General features: G+C 35.5%; 1 protein-coding gene across 1 annotated transcript in view; it reads right to left on the bottom strand.

Moving 5' to 3' along the window:
- LOC124168911 (lachesin-like) overlaps positions 1 to 18663 on the bottom strand; it is a 1190944-nt gene that overhangs the window by 710728 nt on the left and 461553 nt on the right. The window contains exon 4 of the mRNA XM_046547298.1: positions 14429 to 14520. The gene's annotated coding sequence lies outside the window, so the exon portion shown is untranslated. The remainder of the gene's footprint in view (positions 1 to 14428; positions 14521 to 18663) is intronic.

Genomic DNA, 18663 nt, shown 5'->3' with positions numbered 1-18663 from the left:
ACACAGTAGGGTGGTGCGAAAAAACTCAAGTTACAAATTTCGTGTCGTAATAGCGCGGAAAAGTTGCGATACGTTAGTACAAGAAAAACAAAAAAAGAATTATTAAAATCGGACGTCATCTTCCGATCCCGCAAAGCATCTGAAAAAATGACAAAAATGAAAGAAATTGTTTTTTTTTTCGTTGTAAAAAAATGAAATAAAATAAATATCTTTTAACGCAACAGCAAAAAATGGTTACAAATAGCATAGTTTATTATTAATATATGCATATTTATGGTTTTAAACTATTATTACCGATCACACCAGATCATTAAAAATGTATAAATTTTGCAATTTTGCCGGTTTTTCAGAGTTTTGTAATAATTACTTGAGGATAATTTTTGCGAAGTTTTAAATAGTCCTTTAGATCAAAATGACAATAAAACTGGCCACTAGAATTGAAAGGCAAAATTGCACCTTAAAAAGGCAGCATGTTAACCCTATTGAAACCGAAAGTGAAGATGTTGAGGTTTTAAATGACGCAACGCAAAGTTCAACAATCAAGGAGAAATTTGTTGACCAGGAAGATCACATGCCTAGTACACCCTAAAAAATATAAATCACCATGGCAAATTAGGGTAAATTTATAAACTACAGCTTTTCATTGTGATCTCACCGTACAGCTGCTGCAATAGCATCAAGGGTATTTGTAGACAATGGTGTTATAACTGAAGAATATACTTCTAAGTTCATTGACTGATGTAGAATTAGAAGGGAAAAGAGAAATATTATTAGCGATATACAGCAAATCCATCTTGATCTAGGTGAGCTACACGGGCTATACTTTGACGGGAGGATATACAATACCATAGTAATAGAAATGATTGAATTGAAAGAGTACTGCCGGACAGTTAAAGCGGATCACCAGTCTCTAATAAAAGAACCGGATTTTGTGTGTTTGAGTCATGTTTCTCCAAGCTCCGGGTCTGCTAAAGATATAGTGGTCTCCATATTATCTTATCTCTCTGATCAAGGAGTATCATTAGAGTACTTAGGGTTAGTATGCTGTGATGGCACGAACATCAACATTAGATGGAAAGGTGCACTATTAGAGAGCTCGTAGGAAACATTGGACCTTCACTGCAGTGGGCAGTTGGTTTACTTCATTTCATTGAATTACTTTTGTTATATTTTTCAGTATTTAGATGGTGAAACAAGTGGCCAAAAATCATTTAGTGGGCCAATTGGACTAATCTGAATGGTAATGGAAAGCTTCCAATTCTGCATTTCCAAGCAATTCAATGTGAAATTCTACAAGTTGATAGATAAATTTTGAGCAAGGACAAAAGATACCTTATTGACATTAGACAAGCAATCACGAGTGCTGAATTTCCAAATGACTTACCAAACCATGATCCTGGACCAATTTTACATGCTCGATGACTCGTGTGGACAGAGCAATGGAAACCTCTCGATACATACTTGAATATTAAAAGAAAGTAGTTTTCCCTGTTATTGAATGGAACTCTAAATTTGACCACGCAGAGAACGTATTGATGGCGATGGTTTTTGATTACAGAAGGCACATTAGAGAGCTAGGGCTAAAAAGAGTATTTAAGGCCAGACAGACTTAACTAAAAGCAAACCTATCGTAAACTTCATTACTCCTGCCATGAACTTCGAAATAAATGACTGTATAGAATTGATTGCCTGGAATAGGTGCTTTCCATTCATTGACACAAGTCGACTTGGGTCGCGGTTTTCGTGTTCCATTCTGTGTGTGTCGCCGACTGTTGTGACACAAGTCAACAAACGGTAACGCACAGGAATAGGAGAGTTTTAAACAGTTTCCGTGAGTCGACACAAGTCGACTCGTGAGTACAATGAATGGAAAGCACCCAATGTAGTCAAACTATCTACTCCACTTCTTCTTATGAGAATAATTGATAATGAAGAAATAGCTTCCTTCATTGAATCTGGTGATAAACAAGATTGGGATATTATAACTTCCTACATCACAGGCAAGCAATGGAGCCGTGTGTGAAATTGGTAACAGAGGCATCCCTTGAGCTTTGTGGCTATCGATCCAGAGATGGATTTATTAGGGCTATATTCAAATCAAGGTCCATTATGCCCGACTTCACCACAAAATCGCAGTACAAAGTAGTTTTCACAAGCTAAAATTTAAAAGAAGGACAAAAAAATTTAATATTATAAATAGCAGTAACCCTCATTAGTTGGATGGATGGAGGGTGTGGGTAGAACTCAAAGTGCAGCCACCTCTCCGCGGTGAGTTCTGGATTGTTCAAATATAATTAAATCATATATAAACAAAGGAAGAGCTGCATAATCAAACATGTATTTTAGCCTAAAATATTACCTCAAGTAATTATTACACAACTCTGAAAAACCGGCAAAATTGCGAAATTTATACATTTTTAATGATCTGGTGCGATCGGTAATAACAGTTTAAACCATAAATATGCATATATTAATAATAACCTATGCTATTTGTAACCATTTTTTGCTGTGGCGTTAAAAGATATTAATTTTATTTCATTTTTTTACAAGGAAAAAAAAAAACATTTTTTTTCATTTTCGTCATTTTTTCAGGTGCTTTGCGGGATCGGAAGATGACGTCCGATTTTAATAATTCTTTTTTTGTTTTTCTTGTACTAACGTATCGCAACTTTTCCGCGCTATTACGACACGAAATTGGGAACTTGAGTTTTTTCGCACCAACCTAATACACAGGGCTCCGCCAAATCCGGAAATTACGCACTCGAATTAGGGAAAAAATTAACAGATTTTGAATTCAGACAGCCGTATAAGATTGGATTTTAAAAATGCATAAATTTCATTAATCGCGTTGAAATTCCAATTACTCAAATTAAAAGGATTTTTTTCCTTTAAATAGCACTTAGTTTCAACAGGATTTCTGCATAAATAATTCAGTATACCTACATAAAAAGCATGTGGTTGACAAGCCAAAAAATTCTTTCACGCAGTATTCACAAATATAATAAGTTATTAACTAATATGCACATCCTATTTTCTCTAGTCCTAATAAAGCTATTCTATAGGTTAGCTGTCGCAGGTATGGTCTCACATTATACGTGGGAAAAACGGCATCTTAATTCCATCATTCATCCCCTACTCTTCTGTATTCAGGGTTTTCAGGAGGAATCCGCAATACTTCGGAAGGTGGTAGGAGAGACAATTTTTAAGAGTTTTTTTTAATCTGTAAAGATAAATTAAACGAGAGCTTTAAGCAAGTACCAACAATACGATTGCGCAATCTTACCCATTTTGGTATTGATTGTTTCAGAAAATTATAGTCGCACATTTTCGTCCAAACTTAATAACCAAATGTCCTTTAAAATGCAGCTAATCAACCTTTCTTTATGCGCAATGTTAATTGCTGAGTTTAGGCTTAAAATAAAAGCATTTTTAAGGTGATATAAAATGGAAAAAGTATTCTAAATAGCAAAAAGATGGAATTTCCTAACATTTACACTATCACCTTGCCAAAAACTTACAAAACAACTCGTAAGATAGCAACAGAATCAACTGATAGATATCAATGTGCATTCTGGATACCGGTACGGATTTGGTGTTTGTAGCCAGATTCAGGACGCGGAGCAGTACGCTTGTGGATGCGAATGGGTCATTGTGCCTGACAGGCCCAGATCTGAAAAACCACTTAATTTTCAATGAAGATATAACTGTATATGTTTAACAATAACGAAAGGAAAAATACATACCAAATGACTAACTAGTTGGATACGTGTAACGGGCGGAAACAAAACTTAACATTTGCATCGGCAACTGAAATATTGATGAACGTAACAACATGACTCTATTGAAAACATGACCACTTTTTTTATTTTTTTATTGCCAATAGCCACTAAAGTTAAAAAAGAAATTTTGATCTACCTATTCACAATTTCTGATGTTACATTTAGAAATTATATAAAGAATTGCAAGAAATCTTGGGAGAATTATATTTAAAATTGACTATTGAACGCTTATCTTTAGACGAGTGGGTTTGCAGCTTAACCTTTTGTCAGGCGCAATAATGGAATTGCTGAGTTCAAGCGCAAGGTGCAGATGTGAAAATCATTATTAATTCTTAGCATGGCTCAGTGGTGCGCCTTTAAAACTAAAGCCACCATTATTAGTGTACTCGAACACTTACATGATGTCTTTCATGCTATGCATATACATCTTCACATGCCGTCATACGGCCCCGGTCCGATCCAGCAAGGTGCGAATTAACGTACTCTTTAGGCTATTAATTATTATTATAAATAATGTATTTTAGCATGTGAATACTGTGTATTTTACTTTTATAACTTATTTATCTAATATTACTTTTATATAGCTTTCGTGTGCCATTATTTTGCTTAATTAAACTGAATAATCCGACACTGATCACTCGGCATAGATGCAAAAAGTGAAAGGAAGAATAAAGCGTCTCAAAATAAAAAGCTACTATAAGCTTAAAGGGTCTATGCGGCCTATTAGTACGAAGGAATTGGGAAAAAGACGGGCTGTGCCTTTCAAATCCATTGCGCCCGACGAAAGGTTAAATAAAATGTCTTATGAGATGGATAGCAAAGAAAAACTTTTTTCATGGTAAAAGCATCCAAAAATATGTTTCCGTTGCCATATATCAGTAACATAGGAGTTGCGACCCCGTATTTATGGAGAAAAATTGTACCATACAGTCTCAGTGTATCTCGTATGATAAATGTCTTCTTTGTCGTTTTCTGATCAATTAGCGTCTCCGAGTGCTGAGCGCCGTTTGTATCGTATTCTATGAATTCTGCAAGATTTTAAATTTTTTTAAGCGGATTAATATTTTTCAGCTTTATTTCTAAGGCAAACGCAAAATTTTCTGCGGGAAATACACTTTCAGATCTGAAGAGGCTCATCATCATCATCACTGGTCAAAAATCTTAAGATTGGTTTGACGCAGCTCTCCAGTCAATTCTTCTATCAGCTAATCTTTTCACACACACTTATTTCTTCTCTTTCACATCTTTCTTTACCTGATTCATATATTTTATTCGACGTCTTCCTTTTCCATTCTAGCCATCCACCTGTCTCTCGACGATTGTCCTCATCAGGCCATCATGTCTCAAGTTATGGCCTATGAGGCTGTTCCGTCGTCTTATTACGGTTTTCATGAGGCTTCTCTTCTCTCCTACTCTCCTCAGGACTTCACCATTTCTAATTCGGTCGATCCATTTGATCCTCATCATTATTCTGTAGTACCACATCTTGAAGCTTCTATCCTTGCTTTCTCCGCTGCTGTCATTGTCCATGCCTCACTTCCGTTATGAGCATACTCCAAATGTAGGTTCTTATAAATTGTTTCCTTACTTCCATATTTAAATTTTCCGCTGTAAACAGGTCTCTCTTTTGGTGGAATGCTCTCTTCACCTGTGCTATTCTGCTGATAATTTCTTTCTTGCTTCTCCCATCGCTAGTGATCCTGCTTCCAAAATAACAGAATTCACCTACCTCACCAGTTTTTGATTCCCTATTTCAATGTTAGTCTTGACTTCCTCCCTTCTGTTGCATATCGATGGCTAAGTTCTATTAACACGTACCTCAAATTTTGTCCGGTCTGAGTTAATACTGCAAATAATTTTAATAAAAAATAAAATTCAAGCAAAAAACAATTCTTTGTTTGCAAATGTATGCTTTTTTTCAGTTTTATGTATTTTTGGTCTTTAATTTCAATTAAAATTATATACAATTAAAAAAAATGAATCGTTCTTTTTTTCCCCCTGAAAAGTTTCTATTTTTGAGGTACGTGTAGTTAAAAAATTAGCCATCGATATATAGATTATATACAGATGAGTAGGGGTTAGACTGGAGTGGGATATCGGGGGAGAATGGTAAAGGTAAGGGTGCGGCGTGTATCCCTATCAACTCCTTTTATCAGCTCCTCAGGGGGTGCATCCCTTCCCTGCTACCCCTCCCATTCCCTTAGCTTGCAGGGTACCTCTTCCCCTCACCAGGGCACCACTCCACCCCTTCCACCCTTCCCAGCCCCTATCACCCTAACCCCCGCACCGCACACCACCGACTATATCCTCTGTGATGTATTATTCATGGCCTCATCCCTCCGCCCCTTCCGCGAAAACCTCATATACCTCCCCACACCCCTCCCCTCTTATTCCCTCCGGATTTGGTCACAGAGGGAAATTTTAATGACTGCTGGAGTGTGAGCGCCGCCTTGTATGTGCTTTCGGTCGAGTGTGCGTCGAAATTGTGTGCAGCATACCACGGCAACACGCCGAACATCTCGTGGCAGAAACCTCGGTGAGAATGCGGTGCACGATTTACATACAATGTACGCAAATTTTCAGTAAACGGTTAAGATACTAATTTGAGTACGAGGAACACAAATCTGCGATTGCACTAGAGAGTTTTTAAGTGTAAGAGTTATATATTCAAATTTGCGTAGAATGTACACAGTTTTACTGCAAAAATGTGAGAAGAAAGTTGAAACACGTAAAAACACATATTTGGCCTTTGAAGACAAGATTATGGGTTATTCACTGCTGATTATTTCTTCATCAATTTTAGACAATAGGTAAATAGGTTTTAGCTTAAACTGTTGCTGGATATTTAACATTCTACGAAATTGTATTCTAAGAGATTCTTAGAATGAAAAACAGTTCAAAGTTGACGTGGCATCAGCTCAGTGAAAATGTAATGCACGTTTTCCATATAGGGGGGAGCAATATTCCAGCAAATATTTGAGTAAGAATAGAAATTGTACCCATTTGGAGTACAAAATTTGGGTAAAATTTTAAATTTACTAGTTACGGACCAATAACAAATTTTATATTAAATGTACGTGATAAGTAAATCATATGTCAGCTTCTGGCATCAGAACTTAGCACCTGCTGAAATTGTAATCTAACACATTTATTGGCTTAGTATACTAGATTAAAAATTGCATAATTATTTAAGAAAAAATCATTGCACACAACGATGAGATATTTTTGGACAAATCATAAGCAACACAATTAATAATGTATGAATATCTTGTATGATGTTGGGCACGGTATGGTGGAAGATCTTAATATTATTAAAATAAGACATTGCAATATTTCCACTGAGTTTCTCAGTCTGGTAGTTAAACTCAGTAGAATAATTGCAATGCCTTATTTCAAAAACAGCATGTATTAAGCTTGTTCACTTGTTATGCTGATCATTTTCCTTTAATCGATATTCTGACTATTTAAAAATGAATTTTTCTTCTCGAATTAAAAAAATGTGGAAATTCGTACAAAAATGAATCAAGTTACATTGAAATCATCGTGAAATATTTAATTTTCAAGAATTATAAGCAATATCATACCGACACAGTTTGTACATTTCTAAAAAATTCTCATTATTTGACAAACTGAATTAAGTCTGAAGTTCTCAGGTAAATGAATTTCCCAATGAAAAACCACCATGTTGGATTCTTTTATCCAGGAGTATTAAATCTAAAAATAATCTCACCCAATTAGTACAATCGGCCGCTGCATCGGCATTTGCTTAGCGGGCGAAAATTTCCACAAGCTGATGCATCAGTTTGAGCGTAGACTGGATTTAAAACCATTGCCTCCATATCTAAAATAGCAACTTCATATTATTTTCTTCATAAAGCGCTTCAAAATTCTAAAATTTACGTTGGAAATTTTCGCTGTCTCAAGATTGATATCCCTATTTATCCTAGGTTCTGGGTTCGGGTCCCTTTCGAGCCGAATTTTTACCCTCTGATTTCTAACTTTTTTCCATCTACCTCTCGTCCTTTTTCCATTATATTTTCCTATCCCTTTCTTTCCTTACTTCTGAATTTATTTGTATGTTTGCACTTAAGGCTCTGTATAAATGAATGAAGTTATATATGCTAGTTGTGAAGAGAAAGGTGCTTTGTGTAGCCTCCTCCTAAAAGATACCAATAATGATGAGTTCCTCGTTGAGAGGTTAACTGTATGAAGTCCCCTTGGAAATTTCCACGGTAAACCACCAAATTTCGATGGCACCAAGAGGGCTAATATCACGGAGAGAAATAATGTTCCATTTTTTTCACAGAAGATCATCCCTTCTCCTCACACCCTACCTGTCCAACCCTGTATAAACAAAACTTGACAGCACCCTTCCCCAGAAAAACCCTCCCCCTATCTTCCCAACACTCCCCTCCCATTCTCCTTAACTTTTACCCTTACCCCGATTCTGCACCAGACACCCTCAACCCCTTTCCCGTTCCCTGCCTTGCATTCTAATGCACCCCACGGCGCCTTAAGCAACACACAGCGCCGCATCGCCTTGCTGCTTCCCTCCACATCCACTCCCCCTTGCCGTACAGTGAGAAAACCTCGTTGCGCCAGCCCTAGATACCCAGGAGTCGCCGCCATTCCCTTTGAAACATTAATGAAACACTCAGTGCAGCTCCGCACTAGTCCAAACTTTATTCCCTTCGACAGGTCATTGGGTGCGCCGTCGGAACGGTAAGATTCGAGGAGCTTCCAAACGGGAATGATTGAGGCGAAATCCTAATGGGTAGTTCCACTGACTTGGCATTTAGGGCGAAACCGATTAAGGGTATCTGGAATGAACTGATTTGACTGATGATATCAACGGATAGAGCCCTAAATAGGGTAATCTCTGAGTAGATAGGTATAGAATCAATGCAACCATTTGCTTAATTAATAATAGGGTGATTTCCTATTATTGTTTTATTGCCTAAATCGAAAGATTATTACTCCTGGAGTACGTATTTCACGCTTTTAGATTTTTAAATGCCGATATCTATTTTTTGCGATGTGAAAATTTTCAAGCGCGCGAAAACACGACTGCTAAGTATGAATACTGGGAAAAGCCCGTGTGATGTCTGGCTGCTGCTGTATGAGGCCCACTGGGTACGAGGCTATGAACGTTGCTACGATGCAGGCTGCTGCCGAGCATGGTGGTAGCGTAGAGTACCCTGCTAGCAGGTAGCACGTGGATTAAATAAGGATTATTAATACCCTATCAAGCGAAGGAGACTTTCCGACTATAGGCAATTTTAATAGGTGTTTATTGAGAGATGTTTCCCTAAGCTCTGTACCTCATGCATGCATTGGTAATCTCAGACGATGTAAAACTCCTATCTACTCGTATAGCATCTAGGTCCCTGTGACGTCACGTGGAGCGGCATCGCATGGGCAACAATCTGGCCTTTTTCAAATGAGATTAAAATTGACCATTAACATTCATCTAAACTGTGATTTCTAAAACCAAATAATTTGTATATTATGAATACTAACGATTACAAATCAATGCCTTTCGTTTTCTATGATGAAGGAAACTACCCTATTCTCTCATACCATCAGTGTAGAAATATGTTTGCAGATATTAAATTGTACTAAGACATCCAAATAAATCGTTAGTTATCGATAATAAACGCATTAAAGTGAATTCGTCGATTCACGACGTAACATCAGACTCTACAACAGATATTCAAAATTTTAGACGCGTTAATTTACAATAAAAATGCAAAAAGGCTCCATTTAAATCGAAAATAACGGTAAACAGAAAAACCTTTAAAATAAAATTCAAAAATACTTTTTTACATTTCAATTTCCTACAAACAAATTTTCATTCGAAGGGCATGTAATGGTGACATGAAAGAAAACTGGTTTTAAAAATATGAGAGGATATATCGTGTCCTTGAAAAGTATCAATTCTACGATAACAATTCGATTTTTTTTAACCATCCTTAGCCTGTGGTGTTAGTTGGACCAATTCCCAAGATGGAATCTGCCGTGACAGCGTGAAATCTCATCCAGAAACAGAATCCGACACACCTTAATTGATTGGTTGAGGAAATTTACACGGAGGTGTGAGCTGATTCTACGGAAATTGGAATGCAAAATATTTCACTCCGCCGCGGGAGAGGTCGCCTGATCCGGTCAAAATCCGAATTTCGAAAGTGAATGGGCAATAAGCAAAATCATTGAAAGTCAACAAATGCCAACGCCGAGAATAAATTACGCTCCGGCTATTTGGATGTTCTACCCAGTTAGCATCGCAGAGAGTGACAAAAGCGCCCTTGGAAAAGGATTCGTGAATCAATTTTTCTCGACATCTTTTCCCAAGAAGTAGTAAGCGTCACATCGGTCCACAGGAATATGAAAAGCCACACGATAGACAATGAGTGTTGTTTATGTAGTCTCCGTAGTCAAAAATTTACAGCGGCATGATATAAATATATAAATACAGATTCTCTAAGAAAGTTTATAAATTGAAGGCTATGTTATGTTTTCTAAACCATCTCATACGAGCCATATTCACAATTTCCCCCATTCAGATTCTCTGTATATTTTTAGATAATTTCATCGAAATATCCTGATGATAGATAATGTAGTTGAAAGGTAGTCTTCAATTTGAAGGCTACACAATCAAGAATCTCAGAGTAGTTCTCCTTTGTTCTTCATTCCCTCGCCACCGAAAACAGCACTATTCGACCTTTTACATGTGGGTTTGTGATAACATGTAACAATCAAACGAACATTAGTTGAAGTTAACTTACCCAGGCGGGATTCGAACCCACGACCTTTGGTTTGGCAGGCTAGGACTTTACCCCGCCGCCACTGAGGCCGGCAATCTTTACTAGATTAATCGAACTTAAATCTTTGAAACACAAAAAGTAAATTTTTACTCGCAAACCATGTAATATTCATGAAAATATGGATAGTATATCTTTCCGATACGATATAATACGTCACACGTCAAAATGCTCTCATTCTTTTTTGTCTAATTTTTATGCAGCGATACATAGTTTCTCGAGGTTCCAGCATTCTGTTTCCCTTTACGATATTTTTATCACAGATGTATCATGCTGAAAAATCGAACGCTAAAAATAAAGCCGTCAATTCGTGGAAAACATAGTCAAGAAACTTGCAAAATTATGATATTAATCTTTGTGCATTAACAAACTAATTTATTTACAGCATAAAATTGAAAATGTTTACTAAAATATGGATTTTACGAAGCTTATGCTCATCCAAAGAAAATTTAGCTCTGTTTTCAAAACCACCTCATTTTTGTACATGCAATACACAGGATCTCCAGCCTCCTTCACCGCTTTCCCACGTTCAATATATTTACGGCGGCCTGGAAACTTAAGGACCACGCCGCCGCCCGGGACGATAGTATGCGTAGTAAGGAAGGGAGTGCTAAAGAGACGTTAAACTGAGTTCAAAACTTTCACGGAAGTTATCCGCTCCGGCTATAGCCAACGCACAAGTGGCGAATATAATGATATTTTTTAAAACACTGTGGAGGTAGACGGAAAACAAGGTCTGTGGATGATTATGCCCAAGTTTTTCACGCCGTAGTTTTTACCATACACACATTACCGTGACACCAGTTTTTTCGTTTCTGAACATTTTTGTTTTCGTTAAAGTTGGCATGGTTTGGCGATAAAGTAATACCTGAGTATCCATTACTTTGCCAATGGAACTCCAAATCAGCCATTTTAGTTCAAATTAATCACATCTAGATACTTTTTAGCTTCCGTCAGAAACGTTGTCAACCTGCTATGGTATTGCGTTATACCTTTGGCGGCTAAAATTTCCGAAAATGAGAATTTAAAAAGTTACCCATAAAAAATGTATTACTTATCTTAGTGAAACATTTACAATTCTTAGGTGACTTAAGTCCTTAACTAAGTTAACTTAACTATTTAAGTAATTTTAGACCTGAAATCAAAATGCTGACAAACAGCTGTCTTAAGTTTACGCTATCGAAGACCGGAGTTATAATTACTATAGGTAGTATTTCTACAGGCACGTGGTACTCAGAGTAAAAAAAGAAGGATACCTCTAATCTTTCACTCAGATTAAATGGTTTAAAATGGCATCGATCCAGATTTCTTAACTATGTCATGAGGAATACTACCAAAATTTGTTTTCATATCTATTAATTGGCAAAAAATATCAGTTCTTAACGCTCAGGGATAATGTAAACTTAACTCTACCGAAATTATTTTAGTGGGAATGCCTTTTCGAATTAAAAATCAAACGCAACATAGGAAAAATGTGAATAATATCTCTTTTTTTTATCGGTTGTTTTATTTTTCAAATTTATCATGAAATAAATTTTTTCATCTTCAAAATTTTATCATTCGACGTTTTTCAAAATTTCGTTAGAAAGGCCTTTACTTGCACAGTTTTAGCCTTCATTGAGGCACCTGTACAGGAATAGTGACTGTCTCAATGTCCATTGGATGATATATACACGATACAGCCGGAGAATGTAAATGCAACCAATTGATGTAAAGAAATGATAAACCTCACAAAACAATAGTAAGCATCTTGACATAATTCATATTCAGGAATTTTCAATACGTATACCGGGGATGCAAAGTAAAATTCGTTAAATGAGAAATTTTAATAGGAAACGATTTTTCCATAAACAATACAAAAATGCATTAAAAAGTAAAAAAGTTTTTTATCGTTCTAAAATAAACTTTTACTTTTAATTAATGGTGAATAATATAATCAGTTAAACCAGTGCTGTCAAAGAAACTTCTGTCGAACAATTTATTAGAAACGCCATCCATCGAAAAAAATTAAAATTATTTTTACATAGAAATTTTGATAATTTATTAGTGCACAATAGAACATTACAAATATATGATTATTTAAGATTGCATTGTCATTAGAAGTAAGCAAGTTCCTATGCATAATTTCAAGTCGATTCGACAATGGAAAGTAGGTTAAAAGTAAATTATATAATTTTATTCCACACAAACAAACGAATCAAGTTATCAAAAAGCGCGTAAAAATCATGAGACTTTCTATTTACACGTCCTTAAATATACTTTTTATAGCACTCTGCACAGTAGCACTTCTGTTACTTGATTTCTTCTACAAAAAAATTCCCAAATTGCTTATAAAATCATGTTGACCAAATATCAATTGAGGAACCTAGAAGCCAAGGGGTATGTAAGCATTTTATATGATGTTAGAAATTAGTGCAGATAATGAATGCTGAAGTACACAATATTGCATTAATGCAAATATGCAACTGAGTCACTGTTTATTATGTACATGGAGATTAAGTTGTTCACTCGTATCCGTTTATTCCAATAGTACCCTACCAATCATTAGGTGCTCTTATCTTCAACATTATAAAAATTGCACTTGCACCGCTTGGCTTCTAGGGTAATTTTTACTAGTGTGCAAGATTCCATCTGACAGCTGACAACAGACTGACAAAGTAAGTTAAGAAAAAGCGTATAATAATAAATCAATGTCCATGGAAAGTCTTCCATCAATTCCTTTAAGAATATGGTATTCAAGGATAATGAATATTACCCACTGTACGTCTAAAATGGGAAAAGGCAGAAAAAAGAGGTGTAACTACAATTGGATAAAAAGAGAAAAACGTGTAAATTCCAATAAACAGTGAGTTATGAATCAATTATAAGATCCCATTGTTGAAACAGACTGGCGATTTATGTTAAGAAAAAGCGTATGATAATAAATTAGCGTCAATGTCTTTTTATCTATTCCCTTATGAGCGTTACAGGCTGAAGTAAAGAGATGTACTAAAGCAACCCATTATTTACGCAAGAGTGTCTCCAGAAAAGTTAAACTAAAGAAAATAATATTAAGAAATAAAATTTGAGCGCAATTTAGCCTCTCAGTACAATGCAATTGTCTAAAATTATTTTTTTTAAGTATTAACAGTTCTCAACTTGACTAGTTTCAACATTGCTTCGAACATTTGCAAACTGAACAGTTGACGACACACACTGACTGAATATTCATAATATAAGAGGTAAATCCTAATAAAATAAATTTATTTGTAAACGAAAGATATGTAAGACGGAAGTAATAGCTGGGAAGCTAAATATATTTGCGTAATTTAGGCGAAGTCAGTGTAGTGGTTTTGGTTTTCGTTCCGTGATGCTGGCACCAGAGATCCCGGCCGCCATCTAGCTTGTTTCAGGCTGTTTTTCGCAAATATCTTTCTTTTTTTATCATGAACTTATACTTGCTCGTACGTACTTAGATTTTCCACAAAATTTTACGTCTAATGAATGCGATCTTATCAACGTTTTGTCACAAATAGCTTCGCAAGCTCGAAAAAAACGTGTTTCCACATTAGACCCCATGTTACATTATCCTAATTTTTCCGTCATTATCTATAAATGGCGCATGAGAATCCCTTTTTCTTTGGATTATTGAAAGTGAGCCTTTCAAAAAATATCTGACCAAAGTTTCGTCAAATTTTTCTTAAAAATTTACCGAGGTGCTCTAAGTACTGTAAGAATATGGTATCCAAGAATGATGAGTATTTCTCACTGAAGCTTGAAAATGTAAAAATGCTCAAATAAAAGGTGTTACTATAGTTGGATATAAAAGAGAAAAAAATGTCAACTTACGACTACAGCAGTGGAAGTGAAGAGGAAATCCCTGACGTCTCCATGGTAACGATCGCGCGGAAGGTAGTGATGCTCACCATGAGGCTTATTCTCTGTGGAAAGGAGAAAATAAGAGAAAAGGTTAAAAGGGAGTTGAAAGCGGTTCGTCTCGAGTCATTAGAATAGCAATGTAGCCCTCGAGTTAAAATTCATATTCACGGTACGTATGTTTTCATAGCTGGAGCGGTTCGTCCCAAGTTTAAGTTGACTTCGGGATACTAACTGAAATTACGCATTCCCTCTGATGAAACGGTTTAATTAGCTCATTATCATGGCTCATCCCGGCACATTGAATAAAATTGGTGGTAGATGAAATGGGTGCAAAGTGATTTTAGGATTACAAAACGAAATTCCATTTCTCAAATGAAATATAAAACGTTATGATTGCAGTCACGAAGAATTCATGTTAAAAACTAATAAGTTAAGCACCTTAAGATAAATAGCCAATCAGTTGCTTATATTGCAGATGAAAAATCAATAATTATTTCCAATCACATCTAATATTTGCTCCTAAAATGCCTACCTATACGAAGATAAAGAAGCAAAAATGGAAGCAAAGCAAATTCTGCATTTATTATGAAAACTTTAGGACATATATCATTGCAACTAAATAAAATCATGGAAAAATCTAAGGTTATTTAAACACATCTAAATCGTTGAAAAATTTCTCGGGATTCCCACCGAGTGTGGTACTGGATTAATTCTCCCAACGTTTCAATGGCTGAGTCTGCCATTGTCTTAAGGGGTTTACTCTTAATGGTACTTTTTTGCTTTACGGTACTAAAATTTTACATCTAAATCGTGTCAACAATCCGATAACCAATAGTTTCAGGAGTAACTTAGAGGCGTATGCCACATGACCAAAAATATATCCCTTTATAGTATTTTGCCTGCCTGACACGCAAAAGGTCGCGGGTTCTATTCCCTCCTGGGTAGTTTGCCCTTATCCAGTGCATGGTTGTTCGTGTAAGTTTGATATTGAAGTTAAAAACCCCGACGTAAAATGCAATGTAGCTGTTTTATGTGAGACAAAAATACTATTTTTATAAAACAAAATCGGATATATATGGCATAAATTAAGTAAGAACTCAATAGGAGTCTGTTTTACATATTAATCGTTCAAAAATGACATACCACTGGCACTGAAATTCATAGCCATTCTAATTATGCTTTGCACTTTTACCTTGATAGAGGGCATCTTATCATGTGCATATCTTATTCTTAAATATTCTGTTTTTTCACCGGGCACATACAAACACCGGTAACACAGTTGTACAAGGCAAGAGATTTGGTGATACAAAGAAAAGCAAACGCTTCCCCATATGACCTAGGTCGTATTCAAATTTCATGAGCGTTTCCAGAATTCTGCCATTCAGATTTGACCCTCAGCGATGTAAAACATGGTTTACGACACATTTGGCAGTAAAACTCAAGGCATCATATTCTAGGCACGATAAAAGCCAACATCGCTACCTAAGCCACGACCTTCGGCAGCATGACTTAGATTGGAAAAACCACGCACTCAAAAGGTATGTTGTTTGCACGACTTTAAGTGAAGGTACAATCTATCATACCCTTACACTTGTCCTACTATAAGATAGCTAACGAGAGCGAAAAAAGGCAGTAAAATTGTATCCATTTTATTATCTATAGTAAGGGGCTTATCTTCATGATATTAAATCGCTTGGCTGATCGAAAGTATTTTGTGTTTTTCTACAAGTATTATCCTTAATTTCATCCTTAATATATTATGCATTTGCAACATTTACAATTTTGATTATTGTCACCTCACATAACTAATATTTAGCAAGCTAAAGTAGGCATACAAGTTATCAATTAAGTGTAAAAGAAAGGCATTATTTTTATTAAAATGGCTTCACATTTCGCCATGCAATTAATACATAAATTTTGAAAAGACCAGGTCTTAAAGTTGTGCCTGGATCACATGGGCCAATCCAAAGATATTTAAAATTGCTATTCAAATAGACGAAATTTACTGTTACTTGAAGATCATTCCTTATCCTTTGGTTACTTACGCGTCGCACATAGCAAAGCCAGATTTCTAACTTTATATTGGCGTTACTTTACATTTATATATTTATAATACAAATATATTGACGTATACTGATAAATACAATCTAATAGTTTCCCAATAATTATGGTACCATTTAGAGCTGCCTCAAACAATTCTTCACGAAAATGAGAAGAGGGCAATAGTGAATCAGAGTCAGATAATGGGTGAGTTCGATAGAAAAATATGCGATTCCCTTTATTGATTGCATCAGCCTGTTTGAAAAGGATATTAATAATAATGGCTTGAAGAGATAAAAATCCCTACCTACCTTCTAAGTGTCGTAAGTGTGATACTTGCGGCGTTCATGATAATGAATTTGTATATTAATACAGGGTCATACACCCAGACCCTAAATCTAAATTCAGTAGCAAAATTCGGTTAATTAACGGGGAAGAATGTTAATTAAGTAATGATGAAAATAATTGTTCCTTATTCATGCACTCTCCCAATGGCAAAACGCTAAAGTTGCCAACCATTTTTTATGAGTTAGTGAAATCGTTAGAGTTATGGTTCATTTAAAAATACCTTCAGTTGAATGAAGGAATCATTAACAATATGGTATACTACCACGATCAACACGAGCAGCATGCCTATGTCCGAGGATGGGCGGAAACGAGGTAACACGATATGCTTCATTTCGTGGATTCATTAACTTTTCTGCGAAAAGGTTAGGAACATCAATTTTTTGCTGTGGATAGCTCAATAAGAAGGATTTTGAACGAAAACTTCGAAAAATTAATGGTTTATTAATTTTCCAAACTCTACGACAATCAGTATTTTAAAAATATAGGTTGATGCGACTATCCCGCATCCTACGATGCTAAAAGTGAACCCCCTTGAAGCCCTAGAGAATTTAAATTAGTTTGGGACAAAAATATATTTTTCGGTAAACCGATATTAAAACATTAAAAGCCTCTCTGCAAAAATACAGTTCTCTGAGCCTTTAAGGCATAAGCATACATATCGCGGATTAATTTTTAGCCTAGCAAGAGGAAGGTTCATGTTATACGATACAAATTGAAACAGACAACTCCTTCAACTAGTGTTTTTTTTTTTCAAATTGCTGCTACCAACTGCGCATGTTAAGCTCTGGCCAAGGCTTAACATAAAATCGACGTATTTGGAGCGTAATAAATATAATCCTTACGGATTACATAAACACCAAATGCAAAGCTGAACTCAGCGCTGGCAGCCTTGATGATAGTTCATTCAGTTTTAACTGAATTTTAAATGGCGCTTACAGGTCAACAGACTACGGTCAAATCGCAAAAAAATCAATCAAATTAATGAAGTGAAAACAAAAATTATTCACACGACTAATCCCTTATTTGGACCAAAAATCATTAATACTCACTATGAAATCATTTGGTTGGATCACGATTGCATGCAAATCTCCCAAATTTTAACTGGCAGCAGTATTAACCAACCAAACCAGATATACCATCCGCTTTACTGAAGGTCGCATTGGATGATTCTTATGAACATAATTATTTTAATTAATGAGAACATGTATGTAAATAAATACTCGTTCACGATACCCAATTGAAATAATTAATTCAATGAGTTACCAAGAAGGAACAACTAGTAAGGTCTATTTTTAATTAAATGTATATTTCATTGTTACTTCTTGTTCATATGAAATTTATGGTAATCAAATACGAATTGAGGTGAATTCTTGATGGGAAATCTTGATAGATAATACACGTGGGGAATAAAAATAGGCATTGAAATAAACTCCCTCTATGATGACCCCATTCTTTTATTAAAGCTCACTAATTTAGAATATATTTAAGAATATATTATGAGAGTAATATTTATATTATATATTCAATCATATATAATTTAACAATATAATATTTATATAATATTGTTAATAAATAGGGTAATATTTCATTTCCAGACATTAAATAAACAACAGCTAAAAATTAGCGCATTTTTTTCAAACCTCCAGAAGTCATATTGTAGAAAATAAATACAGTAATCCTAGCCTCTTCAGTATTCTACAAATAAATGGTTTCGTAATTAGCCTACATAATACTTTTCAAAGTAGATATATACTTGGTTTTAGAGTGAAGTCACCCCTACAAAGGATACGTAAACCCTTGCCAAATTCCTAACTTTT

This window comes from Ischnura elegans, chromosome 12 (genome assembly GCF_921293095.1).
Source record: "Ischnura elegans chromosome 12, ioIscEleg1.1, whole genome shotgun sequence".
NCBI lineage: Eukaryota > Metazoa > Arthropoda > Insecta > Odonata > Coenagrionidae > Ischnura > Ischnura elegans.
The sequence above is the reverse complement of the archived record's forward strand: the minus strand, read 5'-3'. Positions and strand labels throughout refer to the sequence as shown.